We start from the raw sequence: 13,421 nt of genomic DNA, 5'->3' as shown, positions 1-13,421 counted from the left end.
CAAACTGAAATAGCTGTTGCAAAAACACCAATTTTTATAAAACATTAAGCTTAAGAATAATAGGGGTGCCCAAACTTTTTCATATAACTGTAGCATGCACCTGTTTACAAAGAATGTGGATGAAACACCTAAAGCCAATAACTAGGAGGGGTATTTACAAACCTTGGACTATATCATGTATAGCATAGTATTACTGAGCACAGATCCATAATATAAGTCAGTAGGCATCCTATGTGCCATTGTGACTTCTTTAGGTACAGCATACAACACTAGAAACAAAACTTTTAGTTGAGAATATCTTTATATTATGGTATGTATTTGGCCATGCCACAATTTTCTGTCTCAGAATTAAAAAAAAGGATGTACATCAGGGGTGGTCATATCAATGGTGAAGTGGTACTGCCATACAGGGGCCCAAGACATAAGGTGGCCACTACCATCTCCAAAGCAGATGGAATTGTGCATTTTGATGAGATAGTCGATTGCCAACGGCCCACATACTGTTCTTGTACAGGGTCCCTCTTCTATCTGTGTCCACCCCTGATGCAGTAGGTTTCATAGATGGTTGCATGATGGTTTCATAGATTTCTTTAATTATCATTGGGATTTATTTGCAATGGATCTTAACTACAGCAATTTGTACATCAGTCGCATCTCAACACACAATGATTTTTTGCTTTTGGCAGTTTTCTCATTCAATTTTTGCCTCATTGGCATTTTGGACAATGGTAATATTAGCCATTTTGCAAGACATTTTCCTCTTACAGATTTTAATTTTGCCAGAAGCTGACATTTTTTTGGTACAGGCATTTATAACTTTTTTTAGTTTAGAGAAATATGTAAAAACGTACCCATAGTTGCTTCCACGGACACTCACACACACCACCGGCTGGATTTTCTGAAGCCGTAGTAAACTGTAAGTGTAACCAAACTAGAGAATGTAACCTGAAAATGAAAAAGGAGAAAATCATTTCTAATTAATTGTAAATCACTAAAATAAGACAAAGTTACAACATAAATGTGCATCACAGTACTGGGTAGGATCTTGACATTTTATGGTATCTCATCCAGGGCTTCAGAACCTAACTGGACGCTCCAAAGCCCCAATGTAAATCTGTAAAAGGCCTCTTCTACTTTGTCTCATTGTAATATTGGCAATGTGGTAGAAGGGCCTGTGTGCTTACCAGGTCCAGCATGTAACTGCCACCTCTATACTCCCTAGGCTGAACTGAATTGTTACTTCTGCTGTAGAGATGAGGGGAGTGGTCATTACTTTATAAATCAATGATTACAATGTGAATGGAGCGATATGGTGGACATTATCACGCATTGTTCTCAAAGTGAATATAGAATGTAAGACCCCACTTAACGAGAGTCAATCACCCCCGAAATACCTTTTTAACTAACTATTCAGTGATATAGAGGACTTCACCCCTATGAAATTCATACTAGCACTGTACCTCTTGCTGGTAATAATAATAATAATTTTTATTTTTAATAGCGCTGGTATTGTGCTTGTGAAAATATCTTTGAATTAATTTGCAAATAAGGGGGCTTCACTGATACACTGAAAGCAGCCTCGGGCTTTCAGTCATAGAGGTGCGGTTTCAGTCACTGCTCAGTACATAGTGAGCTATAACAACGCCACAGCACTGACGGACATCCGGCTCTGTACTGATGCATTGCTGAGCCGGCTGTCAGACAGTGCTGGGGCGTTGTTATAGCTCACTATTTACTAAGTGGTGACTGAAGCCGCACTGGCTGCCCCTTTATGACTGAAAGCTCAATGCTGCAGAGAGGAATAAAGTTAATTTCTTGCCAGCAGCTGGGCTTTCAATGCAGTGGTCGGCAGCTTTAGAATGCTATTAACCAGCAAATTGACCCCATATCTGCAAGTTAATAGCCTGTTTTCACATGACAGGTTCCCTTTAAACTGAGATTAACACAGCACAACTTAATCGCTCCTGCTTGCTGAAAGGACTTAATATTATGTGATTCTTCTTACCAGGATCACCACATTAGTGTAGAATGGTAGGTTCTTACACTATTCAAGCTGCTATAATCACCATAATTGTAAATGACAGCAATTTGTCAGAGTTATGGGTACTTTCTGAATCATTACAAGGGGAACAATGTCTTATTACTGCAGTGAAATGTATATCTTAAAATGACGAATAATGACATGCCAAAAACCAGTCCCGGTTTAGGTGAGTGGAAATCCCCCATTACTATTCTGAACTGACATGGTGTAGTCTATTTTAGAAATAGCCAAAATAAATTCATTGAGGAACCAGCAGGACTCTTCTGGATTTCTAGCACTGTCCTGGGAGGACTGCTGCATGGTCCGCTATGTTGCCTCTAATCCCTACCACTGTGCTGATGTACCAAGGCCTGAGTAGTAGAGGAACGTTTTGGAACTGCATGTAATTATCACATGTGGCTAATATGCTTTGTAGATCACACTGTTGCCAAATTTGACTTAGGGTTTCCGTGCAATAAGTAGAGCTGATTAAAAGCAATGTCCAGATGCCAGCCTGGCCATTTAGGAAAGGGGCCACTGATGTCAGCATGGCAGCTATTCAGTATAGAAAGTTGAAGCTATGCAGAGCTCTGGGGTTTAGACTGTAAGGGAATAGGGATGGCGCCCATGTGGCTGAGCAGCATGGGGCAAATAGTACCTTTGAACTTGGTCCACTTTTTGCCTTTCACTATTTTTTTCTAGTGCTCCATACAAACCATTTCCACTGTTAGCTCATTCTCTTCCCTTTGTTCCTCCCTTGACCTCTTCTAGATCCCTCATCCCTCCCTAAGTAACTTCCTCTAAAGTGCTAGGATACTGTGGAGAACTCCCCAGAAACTGATCAGACCAAAAGGAACGTATCCAATTTATACTGCTATTATCTGTGCCTAAAGAAAAGTAAAGAAAGTTGTCACCTGTTGAAGCTTGAATAGAAATAGCTCCTAGATATCTTAGATTTAGCTGGACAGCCCTGTTATAAGTATTGTCAAGGGAGATCTGATGCTTGTCCCTTTATGCCCCCTCTTACCCTTCATTATTGCACTCCCTCTCATTTATCCACAAACTGGATATATACAGCAGCAGTGTTCCCTCCACCTACCATTCCCACTTTCTCTAACTCTTAGCTGAGTTGGACTATTCCAGAAATATTAAAAACCTGTGCCTCTCAAGTGGGAGAAGATGTAGACTTTAACCTTGAAGACTGTATAGCTGAACATTACAGTATGATATGACCCCCTATGGAGGGATTTCAAAAGATCAAATGGATATTCCCGCCTAAATAGGTAATTATTCATTCCGCTAATGCAGCAGCACCTCCAGATGCTCCTGTTCTTTACACACATCCAATAGAATGGTGCAGACGCAATAACACGTGCATGTGCATTCTTAGCATTGCTTGCTTCCCGATCGTGCAGTATAAACAGCCTGCTGATCACCTGACAAAGGAACAAAATGCTTGTTCGTTGGGTGAAATTTTCTTTAATCTGGCTTGAAAATCATTACTCTCTGCAGCACATCGTCCTGTGTAAACGAGACGTGCTGCCGAGAAGAATGACAGTCTGTACACACTGATCTATTACTGATTGCTCTGTCAGCCCTGGATCTGCAGTCCGCCCTTGTAAACTGGCTATCAAACAACCACGGATCAGCAAGAAGTAGCTGATCACTGGTGGGTTGTGGCCACAGATTGTATATTGCAAACTTACACTTATTCTGCTATGGCTTTTATGCGATCTTCTAAGGAGGTTATATTCATCTGACAGATGAATATAACACTTTTCAAAATTGTAAAACACCCTGCAGACTATTTACACTTTAACAACATACAATACTTTAGAATATAATATGTATCCGAGAAACATAATATTTTTTTGAGTTTGTTTTATCTACTACAAGAACATGTACATTTTTGGGGCGATCAAAAGCCGAAGTCAGCTTCCCTTTAAACATTATACAAAATCTATAATTACTATATCTAGACCAGAAAAAATAATGGCCGACAAGCCTAAATGAGAAAAAATTGGCTTCTAAAATGTAAAATATAAATATAACTTAAACTCTTAACTGAAACCATTTCCCTCCCACAACATGAAGATGGAATCCATAAAAGTATTCACTAAAAGCCTGACAGAATAATCTGTTCTGTTCTACTGACATCTTGTTACATTTCTTTTCATTGTTAACCACTGTGACTTTCATGGCTGCTCGGGTTCTTAGTGCGTGTTGGCTCACACGAGAAGCCCCAAGTTACGTGCCTGGAAGATATGCTTTATTTAAGTCTGTGTTTATAAGTTATCCCGATGGTATTTGAGAAGCTGAAATACCAAGAATGTCTTTATGAATAGTGAACCTGCTTCTATCCATTATTCCCAAATGTATACAGAATATGGAGAGCAATAAAAGAATAATAGTATGCAGCTATGGTGGTTGTCCATGGCGAGCAGGGACATTGCTATTGGGTGTTTGTGGTGTTTGCTCCACAGGTGCTAGGTACTGGGGGGTTGACAATAAGCCAAGGATCTTTGCTAAAAGTACGGGGATACAAACAGCGAACTGTTTTGATTAAGGGGTTGTCCGGTACTTTTTTTTAAGTTGCCCAATGTATTCAGCATGTGGGCATAAGTATCTCTGTAAATACCTTATGTTGCTGATACTGTCTGTAAGTGGCGCTATCACTGGCCGCTCACAGGCATCACGTGACCCCCAGCTGCAGCTGGCGCTGACATCAGCTGACGTCACCACAAGTCCAAGCTGCAGCCGAGGGTCCCTCTTCCGCGTTCCACCGGTGGCTGCTGGGTTGTAGGCAGAGTTATTTCCCCGAGTCACACCCGGCATCCACCGCACGCTCTCCCTCTCCCCATTCATTGGGAAAGCGTGCGGTGGATGCAGGGTGTGACACGAGGAGTAACCCCGCCCACAACCCAGCAGCCACCGCGGGGCCCCCTGCGCTGAGTTACGCCTCACTTGTCATGACGTCAGCGCGGGGTCATGTGATGCCTGTGAGCTGCCAGTGATAGCGCTGCTCATAGGCATTATCAGCAACACAAGGTATTTGCAAATATATTTATGCCCACATGCTGAATACATTGGGCAGTTTAAAAAAAGAACCAGACAACTTCTTTAAGAAAACCTGGGGCTGATTTGTAATATCAGAATACTGTACTGTACTGTAATGTGCAAAAATTGCACTATTTGAAAAAAAAAATGTAATTATTAAAAATAATTGCCGCTGTGGAAACGCTTAAAAAAACACCTAGTGGGCACACAGCCTAACTAAAGACCATATACAGATATCATTGTACTGGAGGGGCATCTCCTATTGGGATTGGTGGATCCTGTGTTATTAGTTGTGTATAGATTCGTTACTAGTGTTGAGCCACCCCCGTAGTGTTCGAGTTCGGTTCGGTTCGTCGAACACCCGTGTGTTCGCCGAACTGTTCGTCGAACTGTTCGTCGAACACCTTCGAACACCGTTAAAACCAATGGCAGGCAAACAAAAACACATAGAAACACATAGAAAACACCTTCAAAGGTGTCCAAAAGCTGACAAACTGCTCAGAAGACACAACTAACACATGGAAAAGTGACAAGTACATATAGTCATGCGAAAAGAAAAGAGGTGGAGGAGTAAAAGGAGAGGGAGACACAAATATAGGCATGTCATGCCCTTCTAAAATCCAAAAAGTGAGAAGCCGACACGTTCAGTCCGCTCCTGCCCGTGCCACCTCCGTGTCGCCGGGTTTGTGCCAGAGCCGCGGTGAACCCTGACGGCCAGCCCCCCTCTCCCAATACTGGTGCCTGTCCGCTGGTGGGTCGAGCGAGCCCCCCTGTGGTGGAGGCAGCTCTAAGCTTTTTAATTTAAATTGTCTCTCTAATTTGAATGAATACACTTTAAATCCATTTACAAGGATCTATTGGAGGGCAAGTCTCATGCCAGCAGCCGCGGTAATTCCAGCTCCAGTAGCGTCCACTAAAGCTGCTGCAGTTAAAAAGCTTTTATAAGGATCGAGCTCGGCTGTCCACCGCAAGGCATCCTACTGCCAGTCCCAGCCCCTATGCCTTGGGGTGCCTCCTGATGCTCTTCACTAAGTATCCCATGGTCCTGAATCATTTCCTTTGAAAAAATTAAGTGTCTAAACTACAGGTGGTGTAGCTTGCTTAACAGCCGGGATAATCCGCTGACTAGCAGACACTGCTACTAGGCACAAAGTATTTCCTGGGCTAGATGCAGTTAAAAATTTGTAATTAGATACTCTCGTTGGATGCTGAGAAAGCATTCCATAGAGTCTCCTGGCACGCCATATATGATTCTCTTAAAAAGCTTGGGGTAGGGGTCTAGGGGACCCTTTTATAGCCAAAATCACGGCCCTGTATCGCAATACGTCACCTAGGCTGAAGATAAATGGAACTGTAGCACCCTGAGGGCTCGGTTGCTACAGACGTATTGCACCTCACCCAGAGGTGTGATATCTCACTCTCAGGTAAGGATGGAGTGTGGATCAGGACCCGACACCTGCATGCATTACACCACATTGCCGTGGGGCAGGGCGACCAATATGCCCCTGAGATGGGCACGACAGTCCCTGTCCCTGGCTGGAGTGGGAGGAGGGAACACTGAGGAAGGGGAACCCTGTAGTGCAGGAGCAGGGAGGAAGCAGTTCCTGGGTGCATTGAGAAGGGAGTATAAAAGGTGGGCACCATCTTAGTTCAGTGCAGAGAAGTCTGAGCAGAAGTGGAAGGGAGCAGGGGCTCTGCATGAGCTCTGCTCCGGAGGCTGGCCTAGTAACAGAGGCCCAGGCCTGGAAGAGGGAGAAGGAAGGAAGAGGAGCGGAGAAGGCTCCAGGAACGAGGAATGAAGGGATCCCAGGGGTGCGGACGGGCGAGTCGCCACCGCACGCCCGAATCCACCTGCGTGGAGGGGTCAGGCCAAAGGGGGAGACCGGTCCCCGAACTAGTGGAGGCAGGAAACGACCCTCAGCTAGAAACCAGAGGCTCTGACATTTTATGTGGCGCAGCCCCTCGCTACACCCGCTAGGAAGGCACCACATAGGGTCAGGGAAACTGGCGCCAAGTTTACCAAGAGGAGGCCCGAGGCAGCCGGACAGAAGTGTTGGTAAGAAAGGCCAGACAAAGGACACACAAAGGGGGTCCTGTGAAGTGCTCCAAAGTTATCTGGGAGTTGTCTGAGCCCCTCACCTGGTGAGCACAGTACGACGTGGGCAGCCGTTACCTGCAGACGTGGTCTGGATAATAAGAACTGTGAGTAAAGGCCCTGGACTGCATCACTGACTCCGTGTCGTTACTGCTGCTGCCCTGCACCATCACCCCCATCCTCCGCATACACTGCCCTGAGGCTATACTCCTCCCGTGGGGAGTTATGCTACGCTCTGCTGCACCCACAACACCAGCCTCAGCGGTCTGCCCTGTAGCGGCGGTTCACTCTGACCGCAATCCACGGGTGGCGTAGTCGGACATTTAAACATCAAAACCACATAAATAGTTCCGCCACTGGTTTGACCGCCTTGAGCCACGGAACCGGGTCGCCGCCACGAAGACTACAACCACCAGCATCCACCAAAAAGGGTCCGGCTCCGGGTGTCCCAAGGCCCAGGGGGTGCGTCAGAACATTTTCATCACCTTTCACAATCACCAATGGGACAAGGCAGGGATGTCCTCTGTCCCCTCTCTTATACATCCTAGTGACGGAGCACCTGCTCTCATCAATTCGCCATAACCCCAATATTAGGTGGATTGAGGTGGGAGGCACCGAGTACAAGTGCTCTCTATTTGCTGATGATGTCCTAGTATATATCACTCAATCACATATATCCATCCCTGCTGTTATGGCTGAAATAGATCACTTTGTTACATGGTAAAATTTTAAAATCAATGCAGCGAAGTCTGAGGCCCTCGATGTCTCCCTCCCCAAATCCATATAGGATTCCATCCAGTCCAACTTTCCCTTTGCCTGGCCCTCACAGGGTATCAAATACTTAGGAATTCCTATTCATAGAGACCTCTCCCATCTATGTTATCTTAATTTTGGGCCCTTTATTGAACAATTCCATACAGACCACGGTTGGCAAGTTAGAACTATAAGATTCACTACGTGAACCACTGGTGTTTTGTGGAAAAGCACATGTACACTGCGTTCCAAATTATTATGCAAAAAGTGTTTAGGAGTGATAAGGGAAGAATTTGTTTGTTTGTCAGTTAAACTCATTGATGGTGATGTGTGTCAGGGCTCTTTATATCACTGTAAGCAATTGCAGACACCTGTGCTAATTAGTTTGGCAGGTGTGTCCAATGAAAGGCAAGACTACTTAAGAAGGCTCTCTCACATTATTAAGCAGCCTACATTTTCTGCCAAAATGGGAAAGAAAAAGGATGTGTCGGCTGCTGAGAAGCAACAAATTGTGGAGTGTTTAGGTCAAGGCATGACTACAATCAACATTGTGCGATGATCAGGATGAAGTGTCTTGGCAATCAAGAAGTATGTAGCTGATTCACAGTACACACGTGTGCGTGCTGATAAGGGCAAATTGAGGACTCTTTCCTACAGGCAATTACGTCAGGTTGAAAGAGCAGCGGCAAAAAAGCCTTGTCATAGCAGCAGACAAGTTTTTGAAGCTGCTTGTGCCTCCAACGTCCCCCGAACAACAAGATGCAGGGTCCTTCAGAGGTTTGCAGCTGTGCATACGCCATCCTGTCGATCTCCTCTATCCACTTCACACAAGCAGAAACGGCTCCAGTGGGCCAAACATTACATGAAGACTGATTTCAAAACTGTTTTGTTCACGGATGAGTGCCGTGCAGCGCTCGATGGTCCAGATGGATGGAGTGGAGGATGGCTGGTTGATGGACACCCCACGCAAACACGGCTACAGCGCCAACAAGGAGGAGGTGGAGTAATGTTTTGGGCTGGAATCATGGGGAGAGAGATTGTCGGCCCCTTTAGGATCCCTGAAGGCGCTAAAGATGAACTCCATAATGTATGTGGATTTTCTCAAACAGCACTTCCTGCCATGGTTCAAGAAGAAGAACCGTGTATTTCACAGCAAGATCATTTTTCTGCATGATAATGCACCATCTCATGCTGCACATAAAACATCTGCATCTCTGGCTGATATGGGCATAAAAGGGGACAAACTTATGGTGTGACCCCCATGCTCCCCTGACCTCTACCCCATTCAGAACCTTTGGAGCATCATTAAAAGGAGTGTCTATGATGGCGGGAGGCAGTTCACATCTAAGCAACAGCTCTGGGAGGGTATTCTGTCCTCATGCAAAACAATTGAAGCAGAAACCATCCAAAACCTGACAAATTCAATGGACGAGAGAGTTCAGAAGCTCCTTTCGAACAAGGGGTCCTATGTGAAAATGTAACATCACCTAGAATAAAGTTTTGAGTTGAAAACTGTTTGATTTCAGTTTCTAACAACCTGCTAATGCTTATAATTTCAAAAATGACCATTTTTTTGGTCTTTATTAAAATGAAAAGGTTGATCGAAAAGTTTGGGGGATCTAAGAGTGTGGCAACCCAGTAGTCATGATTACTTCGAATTCTGACAATATGAGGGTCATGCTGCAGGTAGTGCAGCAAGAAGGCACTTATGTGTCTTGCGCATCTCGGAGCCCCAAAATTATTTTCCGGGCTAGATGCAGCTAAAAATTATTTTTAATTTTAAATCTGGTGGAGCTTTAGTATAGATGGCCTAATAGGATCAGTGCTGCACACTGCTACAAAGCCCAAATTATTTTCCAGTCAAGATACAGATAAACATGATTAGTAATTTGAAAGCTTAAAACGGTTTGTAGGGTGATTTTAACCAATCATCAAGCTTTTACTCTCCCCAGGATGACACAGGGGTAGAAAAGTCGTTTCGGATCCATGATTTGTTCATCTTTATGAACGTGAGTCTGTCTACATTATCAGTGGAGAGCCGCGTGCGCTTATCTGTCAGCACACCACCAGCAGCGCTGAACACACGTTCAGACAGAACGCTGGCTGCGGGGCATGACAAGATCTCCAAGGCGTAAGTGGCTAGCTCCGGCCATTTATCCAGATTGGAAGCCCAAAAAGAGCAAGGGTCCAGTGACACAGTCGTGGCTTCAATGTTTACTTGGAGATACTCCTGTACCATCGTCTCTAGGCGTTGACTATGTGTCAGACTTCTTGTCTCCTGTGGCCTTGCAAAGGATGGGCTAAAAAAGTGGTGAAATGATTCCGAAAAATTGATGTTACCAGCAGATACTGTGGTTCTGTTACGGTTTGAGTGCTGAACACTTGACGGTCCCACGGTTGGCAAGTTGGAACTGTGAGATTCACTACGTGCACCACTGGTGTTTTGTGGAAAAGCACATGTAAGATTCTGCAACAGTCTCTGCTGATACTCCTGCATGCGTGCATCCCTTTCTATGGCAGTAATAATTTCGGCAAATTTACTTTTGTACCGGGGATCTAACAGTGTGGCAACCCAGTAGTCAGGATTATTTCTAATTCTCACAATTCGAGGGTCATGTTGCAGGTAGTGCAGCAAGAAGGCACTCATGTGTGTTGCGCATCCATGAGCACCAAGTCCCTGTTGTGTTGGTGGCGAGGTAACAATCATGCTTCCTTCCTCTGTCCTCTCCCCCCAACCTCGCACAACAGAAATGTGATCAAGGTCTCCCTCATCTGATGAGTCTTCCATCAGTTCGTCCTCCACTTCTTCCTGGGCTCCTGCACCTTCCTCACTAGTTTGGCTGCTACCATGCGCCCTGGTAAAACCATCTCCCCCACCCTCACATGCCTGCCGCCTTGGTGCTGCCGACCGTCTGGACCTTGCAGATGTTAGCCCTTCCGCATACAACTCCTCCTCCTCTACTTCCTCCACCTCCTCTTGTGCCACCACCTGACTCCGAATTCTGTTTAACATGTGCTCCAGCATGTAAATCACCGGAATAGTCATGCTGATAATGGCATCATCAGCACTAAACATCTTCGTCGCCATTTCAAAACTGTGCAGAAGGGTGCATAGGTCCCTGATCTGAGACCACTCCTCCAGCGTGATTTGCCCCACCTCTGGATCTCGTTGGCCCAGGCTATACGTCAGAACGTATTGCACCAGGGCTTGTCGGTGCTGCCACAGTCGCTGCAACATGTGCAGAGTTGAATTCCACCGGGTAGGCACATCGCATTTTAGCCGGTGAAGTGGCAGGCCCAACGACTTCTGTAGAGATGTAAGTCGCTGAGCTGCGGGATGTGAACGGCGGAAGTGAGCACACAGCGACCGTGCCCTCTGCAGAAGGCCATCTAGTCTGGGATAGTGGGCTAAAAATTGCTGGACAACCAGGTTCAACACGTGAGCCATACAAGGCACGTGTGTGACATTGCCCCGGCGAAGGGCCGCACCCAGGTTTGCAGCATTGTCGCACACGGCCTTCCCTGGTTTCAGGTCCAGTGGAGACAGCCATTCATGAAATTGGTTCTCCAGAGCTGACCACAACTCCTCAGCTGTGTGACTCACATTTCCCAGACATTTCAAAGTAAAAACCGCCTGATGACGTTGAGCCCTACTGCCAGCATAGTAAGGAGGTGTGCAGGATCCCTTCTGCGCAGTTAGAGAGCTTGTGGCATGACCAGACAGGCTTTGGGTGCAGGTGGAAGACCGAGAGGAGGTTGAGGAGGCAGAAGCAGTGGAGGAACTTTGACATAAAGAGGATTGACGCACAACTCGTGGGGACGGCAAGACTTGGACAGCAGCCCCTTGTCCTGCTGTCACCATAGTTACCCAGTGCCCAGTCAGCGACATGTAACGCCCCTGTCCATGCCTACTCGTCCAAGTGTCTGCGGTGAAATGCACCCTGTCACACACAGAGTTTCTCAAAGAAGCGGTGATGTTGTGTGCGACATGCTGGTGGAGCGCAGGCACACCTTTCTTTGAGAAGTAGTGCCGACTGGGCATCTGGTACTGGGGCACTGCGACGGACATAAGGTCTCGAAAATCCTCTGTGTCCACCAGGCGGAAAGGCAGCATTTCTGTAGCCAAGAGCTTGCAGATGGTGAAATTCAACCTCTTAGCTTTCTCATGGCTAGGAGGAAATGGTCTTTTACTTGTCCACATCTGAGGGACCGAGGGCTGGCTATTGTGCTTAGACGGGGTTGATAAGGGTGTCCCCGGCAAACTGCCGGTCTGTGAGGAAGATGCAGGCGGACATGTTAGGTTGCCTTGATCCAAAGGTGGTGCTATCGATGTCGGACAGCGCTCAACACCAGCTGGTGTTCCCACCTCCAAAGAAAATGATGACCTGCCAATCACGCTGGCTGTTGCGGGTAAAGAGGTGGCAGGTCTGCGCCCCAAAACAGGTGTGACTGCTGTCCCCCCAGTCACAGAGGATGAAGAGGCCGCGGATGCACAAGATATGGCAGACGGTGGTTGGCCCGGCCGGCTAGGCCGCATTGTAGCACACTGAGCTTCCCACTGCAACTTATGCTTCATGTCCATGTGCCGGTTCATGCATGAAGTACTCAAACTATGTATTTTTTGGCCTCTACTTAGCTTTTGCTGACAAATGTTACAGATAACACGAGTTGGGTCATCTTTATCGATCTGAAAAAATGCCCAGGCTATGCAAGGCTTAGCACCCATGCGACCTGAAGAGCCACCACGACTTGTGGTGAGAGGCAGAGTTGTGTTTGAGGATGCAGTTGTTGACGTGCTTCCAGTACTACGTCTCTGTCCAGGAAGGCGCAACCTGACCTCGTCGTCACTAGCATCTTCCTCCACCTCCTCTGCTGACCTCATCTCTTGGCTGACTGTGGGTTGACAGTAAGTGGGATCTCCAACCTCATCATCATCACCCTGTGTGTTATCACACCCGTCGTCCTCAGAGCCAACCTGTTCCTGCCCTGACAAAAAACTAAAGTTGTCGCTCCAATCAGGTATTTGAGTCTTATCATCGTCTTCCTCATTGTCTCTACCAACAGGAGTTACAGTTTGGGAATGAGGGTCTACATTATGGTCAGAACCTTCTGCGTCTGGTCCTGGATCCGACTCATAAAGATTCTGGGCATCAGTGCAGATCATTTCCTCGTCTGGATTCACAGAAGCGCTGGAGTCGACCTCTGATTCCCAGGCTATAGTATGAGTAAACAGGTCTGCAGACTCAACCATCTGTTCTACCTCATACTCAGACGGGCAGCTGGAGATTTGGGAGCTGTGAGGAAGCAAGTGCGATTTGGGTGACACCTTTGAGGACTGGAGTATTTGTGATGTTGAAGTTGATGTGGAGGAGAGGCCACTTAAAGGAGCACTTGATATCCGTTGAAGCACCTGCTGTTTTTGTGCCTCATCTGGAATTTGTAGCGATTGGCGTGGCCGTAAGAAAGGGATCTTATCACATTGTCCGCTAAAAGAAG

General features: G+C 46.3%; 1 protein-coding gene across 1 annotated transcript in view; it reads right to left on the bottom strand.

Annotated features, from left to right (window-relative positions):
* The window catches only part of RASGEF1A (RasGEF domain family member 1A), a 743,923-nt gene that overhangs the window by 367,791 nt on the left and 362,711 nt on the right, over positions 1–13,421 (bottom strand). Inside the window, exon 2 of the mRNA XM_073685995.1 lies at positions 852–945. The gene's annotated coding sequence lies outside the window, so the exon portion shown is untranslated. The remainder of the gene's footprint in view (positions 1–851; positions 946–13,421) is intronic.

The sequence above is a fragment of the Phyllobates terribilis genome, unplaced genomic scaffold (assembly GCF_046119375.1).
Source record: "Phyllobates terribilis strain yellow unplaced genomic scaffold, ASM4611937v1 Scaffold_5__5_contigs__length_657084704, whole genome shotgun sequence".
NCBI classification, from domain to species: Eukaryota; Metazoa; Chordata; class Amphibia; order Anura; family Dendrobatidae; genus Phyllobates; species Phyllobates terribilis.
This window is presented reverse-complemented; position numbering and strand designations above follow the sequence as displayed.